This window comes from Pseudorca crassidens, chromosome 2, assembly GCF_039906515.1.
Source record: "Pseudorca crassidens isolate mPseCra1 chromosome 2, mPseCra1.hap1, whole genome shotgun sequence".
Taxonomy (NCBI): domain Eukaryota; kingdom Metazoa; phylum Chordata; class Mammalia; order Artiodactyla; family Delphinidae; genus Pseudorca; species Pseudorca crassidens.
In genome coordinates, this window is record NC_090297.1 from 184239540 (window position 1) to 184261195 (window position 21656).

Consider the following 21656-nt stretch of genomic DNA (forward strand, 5'->3'; position numbering starts at 1 on the left):
CCACAGGGACAGTACAAAGGTGGAAAATTATAGACCAGTCTAACTTATTAACGTAGACGCAGAATCGTTAACAAATGTTGGAGAGCTGAATCCAGCAGGAGGGTAATGTTCGTACGTCACAACCAAGGTAGGTTTGTGCCAGAGCTGCAATATTGGGGTCATATTAGGAAAATGATTCATGTAATTCGCCACATAGATAAAATAAAGGAGAAAACCACACAATCATTTCAATAGATGTACGTGAAGGATTTAATAAAATTCAACATCCAATGAGAAGTTTGAGACTGTTACAAACAGACTCTGGAGCCAGGCTGCCTGGTCTTGAATGCTTAAGGAGCTCTGTAGCCTCCAGGAGCTTCTTTAATCTCGCTGGGTTTCAGTTTCCTTATTTATAGAGATGAAGATAATAATAATAATAATAGCACTTTCCTCATAGGTGTGTTGTGAGGATTAAAATAATGTCTCTATGTAAAGCATTTAGAACAATCCTTGCACGTGTTAATACATTTTTTATTACATTAGTGATTTAAAAAAAACAAAAACAAAACTCTTACAAACTAGGAAAAGAAGTAGACATCCATAAAGGCCATTTACAAAGACCTGCAGCAAACATCGTAATTGATGTTGAAATGTTGAAATCATTCTCTTTAAAATCAGAAGCAAGACAAAATGCCTACAGTCATCATGTATAGCTAATAGTGTACTGGGGCTCCTCGCCAGTGCAAGAAAAACAAGTAACTGTGTAGGAATTGGAAAGAAAGAAACAAAGCTAGCATTACTTGCAGATGATATGATTGTCTATACAAAATGCAGAATAATCTACAAAATATACAAATTAATAAAAGAATTCAACAAGCGTTCTGGATAAAATAACCGAATACATTTGTATTTCCGTAAACAGCTCGACTCAACTGGAAAATGTAACTTTAAAAAGATATCATTTAGAATAGCAACAAGTAAAATACCTAGGAATAGAGCTAATAAAAGATGGATAATGGAGAAATTATAAAACCTTATTAAAGAAAAAAAATTTTAAACCATAGGATTTTTTTTTAATAAATTTATTTTATTTTTTATTTATTTATTTTTGGCTGCGTTGGGTCTTTGTTGCTGCGCGCGGGCTTTCTCTAGCTGCGGCGAGCGGGGGCCACTGTTCGTTGCGGTGCGCGGGCTTCTCATTGCGGTGGCTTCTCTTGTTGCGGAGCACGGGCTCTAGGCGCCTGGGCTTCAGTAGTTGCAGCACGTGGGCTCAGTAGTTGTGGCTCGCGGGCTCTAGAGCACAGCCTCAGTTGTTGTGGTTTAGTTGCTCTGCTGCATGTGGGATCTTCCCGGACCAGGGCTCGAACCCCTGTCGCCTGCACTGGCAGGCGGATTCTTAACCGCTGGACCACCAGGGAAGTCCCTTGAAAGAAATTTTAAATGGCATAAGTAAATGGACAGACTGCATCCCTGGATAGGAAGATAATACTACAAAGATATCAGTTTGCTCCAAATTCATCTATAGATTCAATACATTTTCCAAAAAAATTCCAACAGGGCTTTTCACATCAATTGACAAAGTGACTCTAAAATGTATGTGGGTGAACAAAGAGTCCAAAAAAAATGTCAGGGAATTCCTGAAGAAGAATAAAAAAGAGAGGAGGAAATTTGCCCTATCAGATATCAAGGCTCAGTATCACTACAGTATTGATAACTAAAACAGCGTACTTTGGATGCATCAGGAAACACACGCGGGACCAGGAAGAATAAACCCAGACCTATTTGGAAACTTGACTTATGACACAGTGGGCACCATAAACCAACAGGAGGGGATGAACTATTTCATAAGTTGTTCTGGGACAATTGGTTATGCAAGTGGAATTGAATTCCTACCTTATTCTATACATGAAAATGAATTCCAGGTGTATTAAAAATTTATATAGAAGTGGCAAAGCTATAAATCTTAGAACATGCTAGAATAGGAAAATATCTGTATTACTTTGAGGTAGGGAAGGATTTCCTAAGATGTCAAAAGCAAAGCCATAAAAGAAAAGATTCATTTGACTGTATTAAAATTCAACATGTTTTACCAAAAGTCAATAAAGAACGTGACAGTATAAGCCACAGAATGGGCGAGGGATCTGCTGCCTGATCAGGTCAGTTACTGTCCGTGATTCGTGCCTCTAAAGACCCCTTCAAATCAATGAGAAAATAAACATCTCAAGAGAAAAATGAGGAAAAGACGCAAACAGACCTTTCCAAGAACAGGTAATACAAATATTGGCTCAGAAATATATGGACAAATGTTCAGCCTCATTTGTAACCCTAACCTCTAAACCCCAATTTGTAATATTTAAACCATAATTGTATAATGGGTCACTTTATCAGACTAGTGAAAATTAACAGTCCGCCCAAATTCTGGTGAGACTGTGGACTCTCGCCAACGGCTAATAGGGGTGTGAATGGGAGAAAGCCATTACCTGAGCAGGTGGAGTGTGGGAATTACATCAGTGAGGGTTCTCTGGAGAAACAGAACCAATAGGTTACATGTGGATGAATAGAAAGAGATTTACTCTGAGGGGCTGTGGAGACCGGTCAATCCCACAGTCTGCAGTCTGCAGGCTGGAGGCCCAGGGAAGCCAGAGGTACTTCCAGTACAGACCTGAGGCCCAGGAACTGGGACCCGGGGAGTCAACAGTGTCCATCCTGGTGTGATCCGAAGGCCCAAGAAGCAGGGTCATCCCTCTCTAAGGGCAGAAGATGGAGGTCCCAACTCAAGCAAACTCGCCCTGCCTCCGCCTCTCCGTTCCATTCAGACCCTCAGGGGGTTAGGTGACGCCCAACCTCCCTGATGAGGACCACCTTTACAGATTCCAGTGCTAACCTCTTCTGGAAACAACCTCACAGACACACCCAGAAGCCATGTTTCACCAGCCATCTGGGCCTCCCTTATCCCAGCCAAGTTGACACAGAAAACTGACCATCCCAGGAATGATACGCTTTGACCCAGCAATTCCACGCCTAGGCTATAGTCTAGACAAGAAACTTTTGTACGTGTGCCTTGGGGGAAAGATTTCATAGCAGCATCGTGACTGTTACAATAGCCACAAACTGGAAACAATGCAATATGCACCAGCAGTAGAATGGATAGAAAAAGAAATAAAGTTTCAAAACTGAGTAACAACTGCTTTAGTCATTAACGTGGAGGTGTCTCAAAAAGAGTTTGATGGAAAGAAGCAAATGACATAAGCTACACACAGTGTGTGTCCATCCATTTACCTCCGGGTCAACACCAGGCAGTCAGCATGCTGCCCTGTAAGGATGGACACACACAGCGGCACAACACAGCTCTGTCCTGGAGGCAGAGCTGGCGAGAGGAGAAAGAAAAAATTGCAGCTCAGCGAAGGCGAGGCCTCAGGGAAACCACGGTGATCTATTTCTTAACTTGGGTAGGTAACATGGAGTTTATGTTTTATCATTCTTTAAACCAGAAAAAGAAATACTTTTTTGTACACTCTGGTATGTACATTTAACAAAATAAGTAAAAGTAATAAACTGTTGCACAAAGCATTTGAATAGAATTCCTCTCTCTCGGACACACACACACACCCCTCTCATTTCTCCCCTCCCCTCCCCCGACTCACCTTTACTGATCTTTATATGTAAAACATTGTACTCGAAAGAGTGCTGTTGAATGCGTTAATTTAGGTCACAAACATTGCAGATTTATTCAACTGAGTTGTATGTTTTCTGTTCCCAATTTTAAGGTGGGTGAGCTGTCTCCCGTGTCTACCTCTTAAGCCACATTATATTGCCTTTTGTACATAATTTCCAAAGCACAGGAAAGGCCTTCTCACGTCTGCACTGAGTCATAAAAGATAAGATAGGATCGTTGGGGACAGTCTACTGTGGTGAGAGAGGAAATGAAAGAGAGGACAAGACAACGGTAACTTATACCGGGCGGGCACAGGTCCTAGCAGCCCAGGTGCGCTGGTCTCCGCCCTGCCCTCCAGCGCCCCTCCGCGCCAGGCCACGCCCATGCCTCCCTCTCTTTCCCCTCATTGGCTGTGAAAACACGGCCGCAGCCAACCAATGGCAACGACCAAGGCTGTCGTCATGTGACTGGAGACACCCCACCTTTCGTGAGTCTTCGGAACCCCCTGCTGAGAATGGTGGGGGTGAGGGGAGGGCTGGAAGATGGGACCCATAGGGGCTCAGAATGAGTGGGGGGCAGCGTGAGCTGTGGCCGCCAGAGACCCCGCTTGGAAGGGTTCTCACTTGGCTTAAGGCTCTGCCCTTGCCACCCTGAAATTCTTAATTTTTAAACAAGGGGCTTCCCGTTTGCATTTTGCACGGGACCCGCAAGTATGTCACCGGTCCTGGGTGAGGGTAGGGTTAGTTCCCAAATTTCAGTGCATGTCAGAATTACTCTGGGGGCTTAGCAGTAATATCACCACTGATAATAATGTGATGGATGGCTGTTGTAATGATATATATAGCCAGGAGGGCAGCAGCGATGGGGACTTTCTCAAATAGGAAAGTGACCCTCTTACTTGTTGGGTTAGAGGGCCGTGGCCTGGGCATCCTCGAGCAGGAGCTGACCCAGCTTTGGGTGGCACTGGCCGGAGAAGCCATGGGGCTGACCAAGTGGGTACTGGCCGTGGTGTCTGCAGAGAGTCTGGAGCAGCTGCTCTGGGCCAGGGAGGGGCCGTAGGGCCAGCGGGTGGTGCTGCGGGAGAGGTCAGGTGGCCTGGAGAGGGGCCCCTGAGGCTGCTCTGCCCACGGCTGGACCGGGCCCAGGCATCAGGCTCCCACCTAGAGTGTCCTGTCGGGTCCCTGGCCACCAGCCTCTGGGAGATGCTCCAGCCCCTGGGGACAGTGGGAGGCCCAGAAGGCCGGCTGGAGGGAGGACTGGGCGTCATGGTCCAGCGAACCTCAGAGGCAGAGGGGCCCTGGCCACAGGGGCGGCTCTCCCAGGCCCTGCAGCTGCAGTGACAGGAGCCAGGGAGCTGGGGTGGGGGACGAAAGTGTGGCAGATACCTGGTGAAAACAAACTGCACTGACTTGAAGGCTGCCCCTGCCCGCTGGGGGACCTCAGGCACCTCACCTAACCATCCTGGGTCTTGGACTTTCCTCAAATGGCCAATACTGCGGTCCTGCCTACCTCCGGGGTCACGAGTGTGAATGCAGTTTGAACGCTGCTAATCCGGGGTCAGGTCATTACCAGCTGCCATGGGTCCCCTTCACTCCTGCTGGTGGCAGCTGAGGGCAGCAGGCCCCGGAAGCAGCGGGGCTCACAGGACAGAGGAGGACAGGCGTCTGGCTCACCTACTCCCCTGTGGAGGCAGGCAGGGAGGGAGGGTGTCACGGTCACTCACCTGCAGCCTGAGGCCCAGCCCCTGTCTGTGGGAGCCAGGAACCTGAGGCCCGGCCTCCAGCCCATGGAGATTGTCCGGGTGTGACGTCCTCTGGGGTCAGACAAGGCCCAGAGAGGGAAAGCACGTTGCCCAGAGCCTCACAGCGAGTTAGGGTAGAGCTGGGCTTAAATTCTAACTCCCAGTTTAATGATCTTTCCACGCTCCTCCCAGGGAGGGCCTGTCCTGGGACTGAGGCTGCAGACTCCTGGGGCTCCGCACCCCGAGAAGCTCTGGGTGTCCCGCAGGTGCCGTCCTGTCCCAGCACCATCGTTTACCAGTTGTGTGTCCTTGAGAAAGTCACTCAGTATCCCTCAGCCCAGTCCTTCGTTGGTGCCATGGAGGTGATCACAGACCCTCCCCCAGACCCCCCATCCGTGCTCGCACCCAGAGGGAGGCCAGCTTGCCAAAACCAGTGAGGAATGGCTGGAGCAGGTGGGAGAGGCAGGCAGTGGAGTCCAGCAGTGTGGGGGCCAGGAGCCCCGCCCAACCCAGAGTGCATGGGTGGGGTGGGTGGGGCACTGGGGAAGCCCTGGCCCCCTCCTGAGTCCTGGGGCCCAGCGGCCTGCCATCCCAGACCTGACCACCAGGTGGTGCCCCAGGCTTTGCAGCCGGGCCGGACACGTGGCTGTGAGAACTCGTCCTTCAGGAAAGGGGGCTGCGTTGGGGCAGGGGAGGGGGATGGAGGGCGGCACCAGCCACCACCAGCAGGTTCTCCCTCCCCTTCGGATCTCCCCTGGGCCCTTCTGGGAGAACTCCGTGCTGGACCAGGAGCCCTGTCCCTGGCCTGGCGGAGGGGGTGTCTCCTTCCCCAGCCACCTCCCCTCCCCGCGCCCTCCTCCCCCTCCCCCTCCCCCCCCCATGGTCCTCAGCCTGGGGTCTCTGGTGTCAGGGCTCGGGTCCTGGATATCACTTAGAGGGGCTTCAGAGGGGAGGTCGGGAGGCAGGTTCTTGGGGGTCTTGGTGACCCACATGGTCTGTGGCTGGGGACAGTGGGCAGGGCCAGCGAGACCCAGCCCAACGCCACCTTCTCTCTCGTGCTGCCGTCTGGGCCTGCTTACGTGTCCTCGGCACGTTCCCTCCAGGACACGGGAGGACAGGCCCACACGCAGACCCCCTCTTTCCTCCTGGGCCCAGAGCCTGGTGTCTCCCTGAGGGAGTGGCCAGAGTGGAGCCCCCCAGGGCCTGGCTCAGATGGCCCATCAAGAACAGGGCGTGGCCACGGCCAAGGGCGAGTGGACAGGGTGGCGGCCAGGCCCAGCCGGAGGCTCAGACGAGACACCCTCCCTGGGCTGTGGGAGCCCTTTCCGTCCAGCCAAGCCCACCTCGGCCAGGGAGGCGGGCAGGCAGGAGGTGGGGAGACAGGGCGCGGCCTCCTGGCAGCTCTGCTGTGCTCCCTCCCGACACACAGTGTCCTGGGTGAGGTGCCTGTGATGTGGCCAGCGTGCGGGCACAGGCCCTGGGAGGGTGGCCCTGGCAGGGACAGGTGCTTCTCTGCAAATCGCTGGCCGGAAGCCATGGGGAGGGTGCCTTCCAACAGAGCGACCTTCTCGTCCACCTTGGGCTTCAGCCTGCCAACTCCAGCCTCCCCTGGGGGGTGTCCTCCCCTGCCCCGCACAGCCCCAGACCTACAGCCAGTGTGGAGCCCTGCCAGCCTGCACCCCACCTCTGGCCAACCCCCGGGGGGCTCTCCTTTCTGTGTGGACCCCCCAGCCTGTCCCTCCGCCCCTCACCCCCTCCTCCAGGCTTGTGGGCCCGTGGACAACCGGCCAGCTCAGGGCCGGCCGTGGAAAGGATGCGTGAGTGTCTGCTGGACGGGAGCCCACCCTGCCCCTCCCCCTGGAGCTGTGTCCCTGCTCAGACGGCGGCTGGGAGTAGTTCTGCAGTCCACAGGGCAGTGGACTCGGGGAGCTGAGTGCCACCATCACCCGCTGTCCTGCCGCAGCTCTGCAGCAGTCCCAGCCAGGACAGCCCAGTCCATCCCAGAGCTGGGATAAACGTGTGTGCCTGCGCTGGGCAGAGCGGGAGCTGGCAGAACTGGCGGCGGCAGGGCTGCCGCGGGGGGAGCAGCGGGCCGGGAGGACAGGCGGGTCCCTCCCTCCGCTCCTGAGCTTGCTGGGGAGGGAGACCCCGTTCTGCTGAGCTTACCGTTTTCAAACTCCTTCCTGAGAAGTTGGTTTGGTTTTGTTTTTAATGATTAGGGAGTTGGTCCGTGTTGGCACGTCCTTGCAGCATCACAGGCACTGTCAAGCTCGCATCAGCCCCTGGGGCGGGGCCCTGCCTGGGCCCCTCTGTTCCTTCGCCGGTGGGACGGTGCTGGCCTGCCCCCTGCAGTGGGAGAAGCCGGCTGGTTCCTGTTACCAGAGGGCAGGGGCCAGTCGGGCCATATTACGGAGAGGCGAGGGAGGGTGGGAAGTGGGCTTGGCCCAGGGAGGTGGGCTGAGGAGGTCTCACCTGTTCCAGGTAAGAGACGTGTGCCTTTGTCGTTTGCTGAATGCTGCAGCTAGCGGACCCACCTGTCCCCCAGGCCTGGCCTCGCCCGGGGAGCTGCAGCCCCGCCCCGCCCCGCCCCGGGAGCCTCCTCTTCCAGAGCCAGGCGAGGCTGCCCGGCCTCACCTGGAGGCCAGGCCCAGGGTGCGGGCTCCGGACTCCCGGGAAGACTGCACTGCGCACGCGCAAGGCCTTTCCCCGCCCCCAGGCCTGAGGAGGCTCATGGGGTGGGGCTGGCGTGGCAGCCGCAGCTAGAGCCCGGCGGAGGCAGCACTCAGCCCCCGCCTGCGTCAGGGGAGCTGCCGGTGCTTGCTCCCAGCTTCCCAAGCAAGGAGTCGTGGCTCCCAGCCAGCCTTCCCACGCCGCCGGGCAGCTCACACCCTGTCGTCTGGGTGCTCCCCAGCCCTCCTCCGTGAGGGCCCGGCAGGTGGTGGGCCCGGGCACCGGAGGAGGGAGGCCAGGCAGTGGGCTGCAGGGAGATGTCTCTGCAGGCGGACAAACGCTCCTGTAACACGGGACGATTCTGCCCGCCTTGCCGCCAGGCCCTCCCCGCAGCTGGGGCTGAAGACCAAAAGGGGCCAGGAGTGTGCTCGCCTGGACTGCCCGGCGTGCAGGTCCTGGGGAGGCCTCCGAGCTGGAGCGTGGCCTGGGCGGGACAGATTCTGGTCATCGTGTGCGCGCAGATCGGCACGTCTGGCCCTGGCTTCTGGGCAGAGAATCGTGGCTCCCGGGCCCCTGCTCCGACAAGGGGCCCCACCCACCTCCCCGTGCTGTCCTGTCTCCCTGGGTTGTCTTTGTCAGAAGGCACAGAGCTGTCTGCGGGCCCCAGTCCATCCTTTCCCTCCATCTGGGTCTGTCCCCCTCGAGGACTTTGAGCCGTTGACGTGTGTTTTACATACAGTCAAATGCACAGACCTCAGTCGTGACGAGCTTTGATAAATGTCCACAAATCAAGATACAGCGCGTCCCAGCTCCCTGCGTAGTAACGTGCCGGCAGGGCCCGTGTCCCTCGGCACACCTGGTGCCAAGTGCCAGTTTGTGTGTTCCAAGCCTTTGCTCGACTGACTTGACCTCCTGGACGCAGGGCCTCTCCCTCTCTCCCTAGTGGAAGGGCCCCTGGGTGCCCTGGTTGTGCCCGGACGCCCCTGGGCTTGGTGACGTCACTGAGCTCACAGGGTCCAGGCTGAGTCCACTTGCTGGGGTTCTGAGCTCTCCCCTTGTCCTGGCGTGGTGCCCACCCAGGGCCCCCGGGACCCAGGAAGGTGGGAGCTGGGGACTGATTCTCTGCCCCTCGGGTGTTGACAGCCGAGCCCTGAGTTTGAACGCTGCCCGGGAGGCCAGTACCCCTACCCCCTGCCTCGGGAGGGGCAGTTGGGCTCAGCCCCTGGTGTTAGTAGCCACCTGCCCCAGGCCTTGACCTGGCCCACCTGTCTGCATCTCGTCCTGTGTGATGGGGCCTGTGTTTTCCAGTCTAACACATGAGAGGTTATAGAGAAAAGACTTCAACGTTTTGGGGCACCAAAAATTTCTTTTCAAATAACAGCATTTGAAGCCCTAATACCTGAAGCAGATAAAAGTGGAGCCGCTCAGACAGAGTGGGCATGGTGGGCCAGACCCCACCCTCCAGGAACAGCCCCCCTCCTTCCCCAGCTCCAGGGGCCCCAGGGAGATCCCTGGGCTCCGTGACTCACACTTCGAGGACCTGGTGCTGGGCCTGCTCCAGAGAGAGGAGCATGGCTCAAGTCATCCTGAGACACCCCCTTACTGTGAGGGGCGCAGGGCCGTCCTCTAGCCAGAGAGACAGGAGGAAGTGACTGGCCACCGAGTCAGCACTTCTGTGTGTCCTGGGTCCTGATCCCGCAACCTCACGTATTTCTCAGGACCGTCTCACGAGGGGTGTCCCTGCCCGTTTTACAGAGGAAGAGGGGCTCTGTCAGGACACACAGCTGCCCTCCGGGGCCCGGGTCAAAGTAAGGAGCGGGCAGGGTGGGAGGGTGCCCCTCAATGGGCGCCTCTCCTGAGCTGGGAGTTCCGGTCACCCGACAGCCACCTGCAGACGCGCCAGGCATGAGGTGGGGAGCATGTCCTGTCACCACGAGGCACGACTGTGCCCTCCCATCCTCAGGATAGCAGGGGCGGGCGATTAGCCTCTGTGGGACCTCCTGTGCCAGGCTGGCCCGAGGGTGGCCGCGGACATCGTGAGGGCAGGCGGGAAGCGCAGGGCCGGGTTCCTGAGCCCAGCCGCCCACCGGGCAGCACGAGGCAGAGGCGAGGGGCTCTCAGGCCTCCCCGGGGAAGGCTGCTCCCCTTTGGGGTGGGAGCTGGGAGGGCAGGGGCCAGTCCGGGCCACACCCTTCCTGGGCCCGTCACTAATGCGTGTGGGGTGAAGTGGTGGAGGGAGGATTTGGGGCCGCCTGTGTCCCCAGAGTTCCCCGGGGCCTGAGGTCCAGGGGGCCTTTTCTCTGTCCATTTCTGTCCCTCCCTTGCCCCAGGTAGGGGCCCTGCTGGGAGCAGAGCTGGCAGGAAGTCAAATGCACAGACCTCAGTCATGAAGAGCTTTGATAAATGTCCACAAATCAAGATAGTCCAGCTGGGGCTGGACTCCTCACCTTTCAGCCTAGAGCTGCCCTGGGAGTGGGGAGCTGGGGGTGGGGAGAGGAGTGCCTGCACAGAGCCTGGTGAGGGTGGAGGAGGGCGGGGAGGAGGGAGGAGGGAGGAGGGAGGGGAGGAGGGAGGAGAGGGAGGGGAGGAGGGAGGAGGGCAGAGGAGGGAGGGGAGGATGGAGGAGGGATGGGAGGAGGGGTGGGAGGAGGGCAGAGAGGGAGGAGGGAGGGGAGGAGGGAAGAGGGATGGGAGGAGGGAGGAGGGGGCAGAGAGGGAGGAGGGAGGGGAGGAGGGAAGAGGGATGGGAGGAGGGAGGAGGGGGAGGAGGGCAGAGGAGGGAGGGGAGGAGGGAGGGGGAGGGGGAGGAGGGAGGAGGGAGGGGAGGGGGAGGAGGGAGGAGGGAGGGGAGGGGGGAGGAGGGAGGAGGAAGGGGAGGGGGGAGGAGGAAGGGGAGGGGGGAGGAGGGAGGGGAGGCACATTTTACTGTTTCCTGGGCCCACACCTCACTCTTCTCACCAAATACTCTCAGTGTCTGTATCTTGAAAATCTGTTAATACCACACCTGCCTGTAGAGCACAGGTGTCAAACAGGCGTAGGAGAAAAGGAATGTCAAAATATCACGATAATTTTTATACTGGTTACATGTTGAATGATAATATTTTGGATATATTGTGTTAAATAAAATGTGTTATTAAATTTAATTTCACCTGTTTCTTTTTACTTCTTTTTTTAAAATTAATTTATTTATTTTTGGCTGCGCTGGGCCTTCGTTGCTGCACGCGGGCTTTCTCTAGTTGCAGCGAGCGGGGGCTACTCTTCATTGCGGTGCGTGGGCTTCTCACTGCGGTGGCTTCTCTTGTTGCGGAGCACGGGCTCTAGGTGCGCGGGCTTCAGTAGTTGTGGCACACGGGCTCAGTAGTTGTGGCTCTTGGGCTCTAGAGCGCAGGCTCAGTAGTTGTGGCACACAGGCTTAGTCGCTCCGCGGCATGTGGGATCTTCCCGGACCAGGGCTCGAACCCGTGTTCCCCGCATTGGCAGGCGGATTCTTAACGACTGCGCCACCAGGGAAGTCCCTCTTTTTGCTTCTTTAAATGCAATTGCTGGAAGATTTAAATTGCGCGTGTGGATCTCATTACGCTTGTTGGACAGCCGTGATCGCAAGGCGTCTCTCGGTGCCCGGCGCACTCTGGAGGCCCAGGGCTATCCAGCCCGCAGCCTGCCCTGCCCTCTTCCGCGGCCTGTGGTGGGGTCGACCGTTGTACTAGGCTGTCGGCACTGCTCAAGAGATGGCCCAGGGAAGGCACCTGCCTGCCCAAGGCACCAGCTGAGCCCCAATCAGGAAGCCAGCAGACATGACCCGGAGGTCAGGACCAGCAGGAAGGGCCTCGGCTGTGTGCAGGTGCTGTTTGCACCATTTAATCCTCGTGACAGACATACAGGTGGATAATACTACCTCCGTCTTATGTCTGAGGGGCTCGGAGAGGTTAGTGAGCTCAGCCTGGGTCACAAGGCTGCTGAGTGGCAGAGCCATGATTCAGATAAAATTTATGGGACTTCAAAGCCTGTACTCTTAACCCCCAGCTTGTCCCATGCGCTGGTGTCTGAGTCCTGGAGGGTGGAGTGCAGATCGGGAACTCCATCCGTGAGGAGGGGAGGGCGGAGCTTCTGAGGCCCACGTGAGGGTGTAGGTAGGGCTGATGTTCTCGGAAGGTGTCCTGGGTCCCTCTGCGGGTCTGGGCCTTGACGGCGGGAAGGCTGACCGGCTTCACCAAGGCCGCCCAGCGGCACGTCTCAGGGCTGGACTCGGGGCCAGACTCTTGTGCGGCGGCCGTTCTGCTATCCAGTCGGTGACCACTTTCCACTGGGCTGGTGAAGCCCAGATACAGCCAGGCACCTGGTCCAAAACAGAGCCCTGGGGCTGCGGGTCCCAAGGCCCCAGGCTCTGAGGAGGATAAGGAAGCCGGAGACCATGTTACTGCCACTCACTGTGTAATTAATGAGTTTGTGGGGGCAAAGGAGCCGTTTCTGACCTCTGCGAGCGTGGCCCGGCCGAGAGCTGCGTGTCCCCGCCCAGCAGGGCAGGCGGCCGTGGGCACCACCGGGACCAAGCTGCTCTGTGGCTTCAGCATTCCTGCTCTTGGGGCCTGGGGGTCTCCACAGGGCCTGACCCACCACTGCCGTCTGCTGTGGGAGCCAGGCTCTGCGTGGCGTGGGGTGGCCCAGTCCATCACCCCCTCCCTGTGAGGCCTCGCTCGCCCGCTCCAGGCCCAGGGCGTCCCTGCTGTGCTCACAGGTCCGTCCTCAGAGCCTTCGTGAGGGAACTTCCTGCCTCAGCCTGGAACAAACGCCCTCAGAGTCCTGCGCAACTCCTGCGCGGGACTCCCGCTCGGAGCACGGCGGGCGGCTTCCTAGACGCACCGGCTCCCGTGGTGGGCTGTGCCGTGCTCTGCCCTTGCTGTGTCTCTCTGGCCTCAGTTTCCTCACCCATAAAATGGGGTGACACCACCCACCCCACGGACCTGGGAAGGTTAAATCTGTCTTAACCTGGGAGGATTAAATCCATTTTGCCAGGTTGAACGCCTGGCAAAACAGATGCTCTCCAAACCTGCCTGTCTTCAAGGTCCAAGTCAACCCGTCTCCCCCAAGAAGCCTCTCCTGTGTCCGATCATCCTGTCATCAGAGGCAGGCTGAGCCCAGGAAGGGGGCCACGCCCACCACAGAGCCCCCTCTGCTCCAGGACTGATTTCAGCTACACTCACTTATTCTTTTTTAATTAAATTAAATTAATTAATTAATTATACAGCAGGTTCTTATTAGTTATCTATTTTATACATATTAGTGTATACATGTCAATCCCAATCTCCCAATTCATCCCACCACCACCACCCCGCCCCCCGCTTTCCCCCCTTGGTGTCCATACGTTTGTTCTCCACATCTGTGTCTATTTCTCCCTTGCAAACCGGTTTCATCTGTACCATTTCTCTAGATGTCACGTATATGCGTTAATATACGATATTTGTTTTTCTCTTTCCGACTTACTTCACTCTGTATGACAGTCTCTAGGTCCATCCACGTCTCTACAAATGACCCAATTTCGTTCCTTTTTATGGCTGAGTAATATTCCATCGTATATATGTACCACATCTTCTTTATGCATTCGTCTGTCCATGGGCATTTAGGTTGCTTCCATGTCCTGGCTATTGTAAATAGAGTGGCAATGAGCATTGGGGTGCATGTGTCTTTTTGAATTATGGTTTTCTCTGGGTATATGCCCAGTAGTGGGACTGCTGGGTCATATGGTAATTCTATTTTTAGTTTTTTAAGGAACCTCCATACTGTTCTCCATAGTGGCTGTATCAGTTTACATTCCCACCAACAGGGCAAGAGGGTTCCCTTTTCTCCACACCCTCTCCAGCATTTGTTGTTTGTAGATTTTCTGATGATGCCCATTCTAACTGGTGTGAGGTGATACCTCATTGTAGTTTTGATGTGCATTTCTCTAATAATTAGTGATGTTGAGCAGCTTTTCATGTGCTTCTTGGCCATCTGTATGTCTTCTTTGGAGAAATGTCTATTTAGGTCTTCTGCCCATTTTTGTATTGGGTTGTTTGTTTTCTTAATATTGAGCTGCATGAGCTGTTTATATTTTTGGAAATTAATCCTCTGTCAGTTGATTCATTTGCAAATATTTTCTCCCATTCTGAGGGTTGTCTTTTCATCTTGTTTATGGTTTCCTCTGCTGTGCAAAAGCTTTTAAGTTTCATTAGGTCCCATTTGTTTATTTTTGTTTTTATTTCCATTACTCTGGGAGGTGGGTCAAAAGGGATCTTGCTGTGATTTATGTCAAAGAGTGTTCTTCTATGTTTTCCTCTAAGAGTTTTATAGTGTCTGGTCTTACATTTAGGTCTTTAATCCATTTTGAGTTTATTTTTGTGTATGGTGTTAGGGAGTGTTCTAATTTCCCAGCACAACTGTTGAACAGACTGTCTTTTCTCCATTGTATATCCTTTCCTTCTTTGTCATCGATTAGTTGACCATGGGTGCGTGGGTTTATCTCTGGGCTTTCTATCCTGTTCCATTGATCTATTTCTGTTTTTGTGCCAGTACCATATTGTCTTGATTACTGTAGCTTTGTGGTGTAGTTTGAAGTCAGGGAGTCTGATTCCTCCAGCTCCGTTTTTTCCCCTCAAGCTTTCTTTGGCTATTCGGGGTCTTTTGTGTTTCCATACAAATCTTAAGAGCTTTTGTTCCAGTTCTGTAAAAAATGCCATTGGTAATTTGATAGGGATTGCATTGAATCTGTAGATTGCTTTGGGTAGTATAGTCATTTTCGCAATATTGATTATTCCGATCCGAGTACATGATATATCTCTCCATTTGTTTGTGTCATCTTTGATTTCTTTCATCACTCTTATAGTTTTCTGAGTGCGGGTCTTTTATCTCCTTATTTAGGTTTATTCCTAGGTATTTTATTCTTTTTGTTGCAATGGGGAATGGGTTTGTTTCCTTAATTTCTCTTTCTGATCTTTCATTGTTACTGTATAGGAATGCAAGAGATTTCTGTGCATTAATTTTGTATCCTGCAACTTTACCAAATTCATTGATGAGTTCTAGTAGTTTTCTGGTGACATCTTTAGGATTCTCTATGTATGGTATCATGTCATTTGCAAACAGTGACAGTTTTACTTCCTCTTTTCCAATTTGGATTCCTTTTATTTCTTTTTCTTCTCTGATTGCCATGGCTAGGACTTCCAAAGCTATGTTGAATAATAGTGGCGAGCGTGGACATCCTTGTCTTGTTCCTGATCTTAGAGGAAATGCTTTCAGTTGTTCACCATTGAGAATGATGTTTGCTGTTGGTTTGTTGTATATGGCCTTTATTATGTTGAGGTAGGTTCCCTCTATGCCCACTTTCTGGAGAGTTTTTATCATAAATCGGTGTTGAATTTTGTCAAAAGCTTTTCCTGCATCTATTGAAATGATCATATGGTTTTTATTCTTCAGCTTGTTAATATGGTGTACCACATTGATTGATTTGCATATATTGAAGAATCCTTGCATCCCTGGGATAAATCCCACTTGATCATGGTGTGTGATCCTTTTAATGTGTTGTTGGATTCTGTTTGCTAGTATTTTGTTGAGGATTTTTGCGTCTATGTTCATCAGTGATATTGGTCTGTAATTTTCTTTTTTTGTAGTATCTTTGTCTGGTTTTGGTATCGGGGTGATGGTGGCCTCGTAGGATGAGTTTGGGAGTGTTCCTTCCTCTGCAATTTTTTGGAAGAGTTTGAGAAGAAAGTGTGTTAGCTCTTCTCTAAATGTTTGATAGAATTCACCTGTGAAGCCATCTGGTCCTGGACTTTTGTTTGTTGGAAGATTTTTAATTACAGTTTCAATTTCATACTTGTGATTGGTCTGTTCATATTTTATTTCTTCCTGGTTCAGTCTTGGAAGGTTATGACTTCCTAAGAATTTGTCCATTTCTTCCAGGTTGTCCATTTTATTGACATAGAGTTGCTTGTAGTAGTCTCTTAGGATGCTTTGTATTTCTGCAGTGTCTGTTGTAACTGCTCCTTTTTCATTTCTAATTTTATTGACTTGAGTCCTCTCCCTCTTTTTCTGGATGAGTCTGGCTAAGGGATTATCAATTTTGTTTATCTTCTCAAAGAACCAGCTTTTAGTTTTATTGATCTGTGCTATTGTTTTCTTTGTTTCTATTTCATTTATTTCTGTTCTGATCTTTATGATTTCTTTCCTTCTACTAACTTTGGGTTTTGTTTGTTCTTCTTTCTCTAGTTCTTTAGGTGTAAGGTTAGATTGTTTATTTGAGATTTTTCTTGTTTCTTGAGGTAGGATTGTATTGCTGTAAACTTCCCTCTTAGAACTGCTTTTGCTGCATCCCATAGGTTTTGGATAATTGTGTTTTTGTTGTCATTTGTCTCTAGGTATTTTTTGATTTCCTCTTTCAGGGATCTCTTGGTTATTTAGTAACATGTAGTTTAGCCTCCATGTGTTTGTGTTTTTTACGTTTTGTTTCCCCTGTAATTTATTTCTAATCTCATAGCGTTGTGGCTGGAAAAGATGCTTGATATGATTTCAATTTTCTTAAATTTACTGAGGCTTGATTTGTGACCCAAGATGTGATCTATACTGGAGAATGTTCCATGCGCACTTGAGAAGAAAGTGTAATCTGCCGTTTTTTGGATGGAATGTCCTATAAATATCAATTAAGTCTATCTGGTCTGTTGTGTCATTTAAAGCTTGTGTATTTTTTATTAATTTTCTGTCTTGATGATCTGTCCATTGGTGTAAATGAGGTGTTAAAGTCTCCCACTATTATTGTGTTACTGTCGATTTCCCCTTTTATAGCTGTTAGCATTTGCCTTATGTATTGAGGTGCTCCTGTGTTGGGTGCATATATATTTATAATTGTTATATCTCCTTCTTGGATTGATCCCTTGATCATTATGTAGTGACCTTTCTTTTCTCTTGTAACATTCTTTATTTTAAAGTCTATTTTATCTGATATGAGTATTGCTACCCCAGCTTTCTTTTGATTTCCATTTGCATGGAATATCTTTCTCCATCCCCTCACTTTCGGCCTCTATGTGTCCCTCGGTCTGAAGTGGGTCCCTTGTGCACAGCATATATATGGATCTAGTTTTTGTGTGCATTCAGCGATCCTGTGTCTTTTGGTTGGAGCATTTAATCCATTCACATTTAAGGTAATTATCAATATGTATGTTCCTATTACCATTATCTCAATTGTTTGGGGTTTGCTTTTGTAGGTCCTTTTCTTCCCTTGTGTTTCCCACTGAGAGAAATTCCTTCAGCATTTGTCGTAGAGCTGGTTTGGTGGTGCTGAATTCTCTTAGCTTTCGCTTGTCTGTAAAGCTTTTGATTTCTCCATTGAATCTGAATGAGATCCTTGCTGGGTAGAGTCATCTTGGTTGTAGGTTCTTCCCTTTCATCACTTTAAATATATTGTGCCACTCCCTTCTGGCTTGTAGAGTTTCTGCTGAGAAATCAGTTTTTAACCTCATGGGAGTTCCCTTGTATGTTATTTGTCATTTTTCCCTTGTTGCTTTTAATACTTTTTCTTTGTCTTTGATTTTTGTCAGTTTGATTATTATGTGTCTTGGCGTGTTTCTCCTTGGGTTTATCCTGCCTGGGACTCTCTGCGCTTCCTGGGCTTGGGTGGTCATTTCCTTTCCCATGTTAGGGAAGTTTTCGACTATAATCTCTTCAGATATTTTCTCGGGTCCCTTCTCTCTCTCTTCTCCTTCTGGGACCCCTGTAATGCGAATGTTGTTGCATTTAATGTTGTCCCAGAGGTCTCTTAGGCTGTCTTCTTTTCTTTTCATTCTTTTTTCTTTATTCTGTTCCTCAGCAGTGAATTCCACTGTTCTGTCTTCCAGGTCACTTATCCGTTCTTCTGTCTCAGTTATTCTGCTATTGATTCCTTCTAGTGTATTTTTCATTTTCGTTATTGTGTTGTTCATCTCTGTTTGTTTGTTCTTTAATTCTTCCAGGTCTTTGTTAAGCATTTCTTGCATCTTCTCGATCTTTGCCTCCATTCTTTTTCCGAGGTCCTGGATCATCTTCACTGCCATTATTCTGAATTCTTTCTCTGGAAGGTTGCCTATCTCCACTTCATTTACGTCTTTTTCTGGGGTTTTATATTGTTCCTTCATCTGGTACATGGTCCTCTGCCTTTTCATTTTGTCTATCTTTCTGTGAATGTGGTTTTCATTCCACAGGCTCAGGATTGTAGTTCTTCTTGCTTCTGCTGTCTGGCCTCTGACTTTAACTTTTCCTTTAATGTTTCTAAGTAGTGATTTTGATGGGTTTTGTCAACATGGTACATGCTTATCATAAAAATCCAAATAACACAGAAATCCACAAAGGAGAAAGTAATAAAACACCCCAGATCCCACCACCCAGAAATAACCAACATAAATATTTGCTGTACATCAGGCTTGGCACATGTCCAAACATAAAGGCAGATAGAATGGTAGACAGATGATAGATAAACAGAAATAATGGTATAAGAATGGGATCACATTACATGCTTTGAAAATGTGAAAAGGATAAGTTTATCTGTGCTTACATATGATAGAAAAAGAAAAGGAAAGCTGAAGGCATTATTTGACCTTGGACAAATGATTCATAACCACAAGCGACATCTGTACCTATAAGATCCCTCTATAGACAAGGAAATAAATTATTTTTGAAATCGAAGTAAAAGCCTGTAGTTGTTGGTGTTTTGAGTTACGCTTTTATTGTAGACAGAGCGCTGACCCCCGCACTCCATCCCTCCCCTTCTTCCACATCCTGATTTTTGTTCTTATTGAATTTTCATCATGTTGGGAGTTTTAAGTGCTCCTCTTCTGCTCTGCATGTAAACGGATGCACCGCTCACCACCAGCCCTTCTTCTCTGGGTTCCTCAGCTTGAGTCACTCCGGTTTTCTGCCTTTTATTGTTGGATGGTATTTCCAAGACAGGCTCTCACGTCTGCGGGTCCCTCTGCTGACTTTCGACTTCGGCCACGCTTTCCTTCCCTCCGTGTGTTGTGAACATTTCTTCATGGTCTCCTGGTGTTGGATGTGGGGAAATCTGAGGCTATCCTGAGTTTCCCTCTTGTAATGACTTGTTTTTTCTCTGCCTGGACGCCTGAAAAATTCTTCATGCTTTGAAGTTCGGTAACTTAAACAGGTTACGTCTCTGTGTTGACCAACTCTCTATTTTTTTCTGGGATTATTCCTGGCGTCCTTTCCATTGGTAAATTCAGTCCGTCCTTCATTTAAGGGCAGCCTTTTTGGTACAATATCCCCAAATATCTTTTCTATTTCATTTGTATGGTTCTCTACTTTGAGGATATTAATTATTCTTACATTAGCTGATCTTTATTTATTTTTGTCTCTGTAATGGCTTTTCTCTGCATTGATTGGGACAGTTTCAAGCCTCTCCTTTGTGCCATTCTATTTTTAGTCTTGTTTGTTGCTGCTTCTAAATCATTTATTGGGTTAGTAATGGTCGCTAGTTCTCAGTTTGTCTTCCTGACCCTGCAATCTCTTTTTATCCCATTCAGTTTTATCATCCAGTCTTTGAAGATTGTAGTAACACCTTCTCTAAAACAGGATGCGCTAGGGAGGAATCTGCTTCTGTTTTCCGCTCAGGTTTTCTTCCAGACTGGACTCTTCCCCCATCTCTTTCACGCTTTGCTCCTCCCCCTGCACACACCCCCACACACCCCGTCTCCCTGCACCCACAGCATATTTGTAGAGTTGCTGTGCTATTCCTTTTCCATACTGCTTATGCTGACACGACGGCCCCATCCACACCCTCCATTAGCTGTGATATAAAGCCAATGAGTCACATCTGTCTTGTATTGTTCCCCGGATTGCCTCATGCATGTAAGTCTTGCCCTCATGCCTTCGGCGTCCGGAGGACAAGAGCCACTCTTCACCCTCCTCTGCTCCCCGCTGGGCATGCCACATGAAGGGGCTGTCTGAGTTCTAACTCCAGTGACCACAGGTCGGGGCTGAACCAAGTTCTCAAGCCCTGAAAGACATTTTTATAATTACAGAGGACTCTCCACAGCTGTTCTGGGAGCTTATGAAGGGCAAAGCAAGAGAAAATGTGTTAGAGAAATTGAGGTTACTCAGAAAACATAACTTGCTAAATTCCAAGAATTCACCTGACACTAAATTTACAGGAGCAAAAATGCTTCAGCTTATTTCAGTTGGGGAGGGGGTTTGTTTTTCCCATCTCCTCTGGGTGCAGAGTTTGAGAAGCTTCCACACCTCGCACCCAACCTGTTAGGGAACGTTTTCTTGAACACCAGCGTTTAATAAACACCTACTCCGTGCTGGGCACTTGGTGTTTATCTTCCCTCTTAATCCTCTCAAAGCTATCCTACAAGTTGATTTTCATCTGTTTCTTTTCACAGATGCGAATACTGAAGTACAGAGAAGTTAGGTAACTAGTCCAAGGACATAGACAGGTGAACTTCCCAGACAGGTACACAGACCACCCGGTCCCCCCAAAGCCTGGCTTCTCCCGCTGCCGCCTCCCAAGTTGGCCTTCAAGAAGTGTGGGCAGTTTTAGAAGGGGCAAGGGAGATAGAATGGGGCTTGGAAGACAGAGATCAAGAAGTTCTGGGTGATGGAAGCAAAAAGGATGAAATGGCAGAGGCAGAAGTGAGAGAGGGTCTGGGTCTGTCCCCAAAAGAACTGAAAGCAGGGACTTGAGCAGATACTTGCACACCCATGTTCACAGCAGCACTATTCACATCAACCAAGGGGCGGAAGCCACCCAAGTGTCCATTGACAGACGAATGGATAAGCACGATGGGATCTACACGTACAGCAGAATATCATTCAGCTTCAAAAGGAAGGAAATTCCGACACCTGCTACACATGGATGAACCTGGAAGACATTATGCTCAGTGAAATAGACCAGTCGCAAAAGGACAAATATTGTGTGATTCCACTTACGTGACCTAGAATAGTCAAACTCACAGAGACAGAAGGTAGAAGAGTGGGTGCCAGGGGCTGGGGGGTGGGGGGTAGGGACTTTTTTTTTTTTTAGTAGGTACAGCATTTCTGTTTGAGAAGATGAAATGGTTCTGGGGATGGACGGTGGTGATGGTCGTAGAACACGTGATGCACTTAATGCCATTGAACTGTGCACTTAAAAATTGCTGAAATGGTAAATTTTATGTTATGTATATTTTATCTCGATTTTTAAAATGCAACCCCACAAATTAGCTGGACCTGTCATGTTCTTTAAAAATTCAGGTTCCTCGGCCTCACCCTGGACTTGGGTGGTTCCTAAAGTGTGCCTTTTTAAATTTTTTTTATTTTTATTTTTTTGCAGTACGCGGGCCTCTCACTGCTGTGGCCTCTCCCGTTGCGGAGCACAGGCTCCGGACACGCAGGCTCAGCAGCCATGGCTCACGGGCCCAGCCGCTCCGCGGCATGTGGGATCTTCCCGGACCGGGGCACGAACCTGTGTCCCCTGCATCGGCAGGTGGACCCTCAACCACTGCGCCACCAGGGAAGCCCCTAAAGTGTGCCTTTTAAGAGAAGCACTCAAATGGTTCTCATGCTCTCTTGTTTAAGGACCACTGCCCAGGATGGAGACCTGACTGGTGACAGACAACC

At 50.5% G+C, this 21656-nt stretch overlaps 1 long non-coding RNA gene across 4 annotated transcripts; it reads right to left on the minus strand.

Moving 5' to 3' along the window:
- Nucleotides 1-225: 225 nt before the first annotated feature.
- LOC137220173 (uncharacterized) lies at nt 226-8426 on the minus strand. Of its 4 annotated transcripts, none has more exons than XR_010941514.1 (5): nt 7848-8426; nt 7542-7747; nt 2642-5315; nt 2460-2500; nt 226-1402 (listed from the first exon to the last, which is right to left on the minus strand). It is a non-coding gene; the product is annotated as an uncharacterized lncRNA (long non-coding RNA). The 4 variants fall into 4 exon arrangements; XR_010941517.1 differs by having other exon boundaries at nt 5144-5315; nt 7848-8073; XR_010941516.1 differs by lacking the exon at nt 2460-2500 and having other exon boundaries at nt 5087-5315; nt 7848-8073.
- Between the last annotated feature and the right edge of the window lie 13230 nt (nt 8427-21656).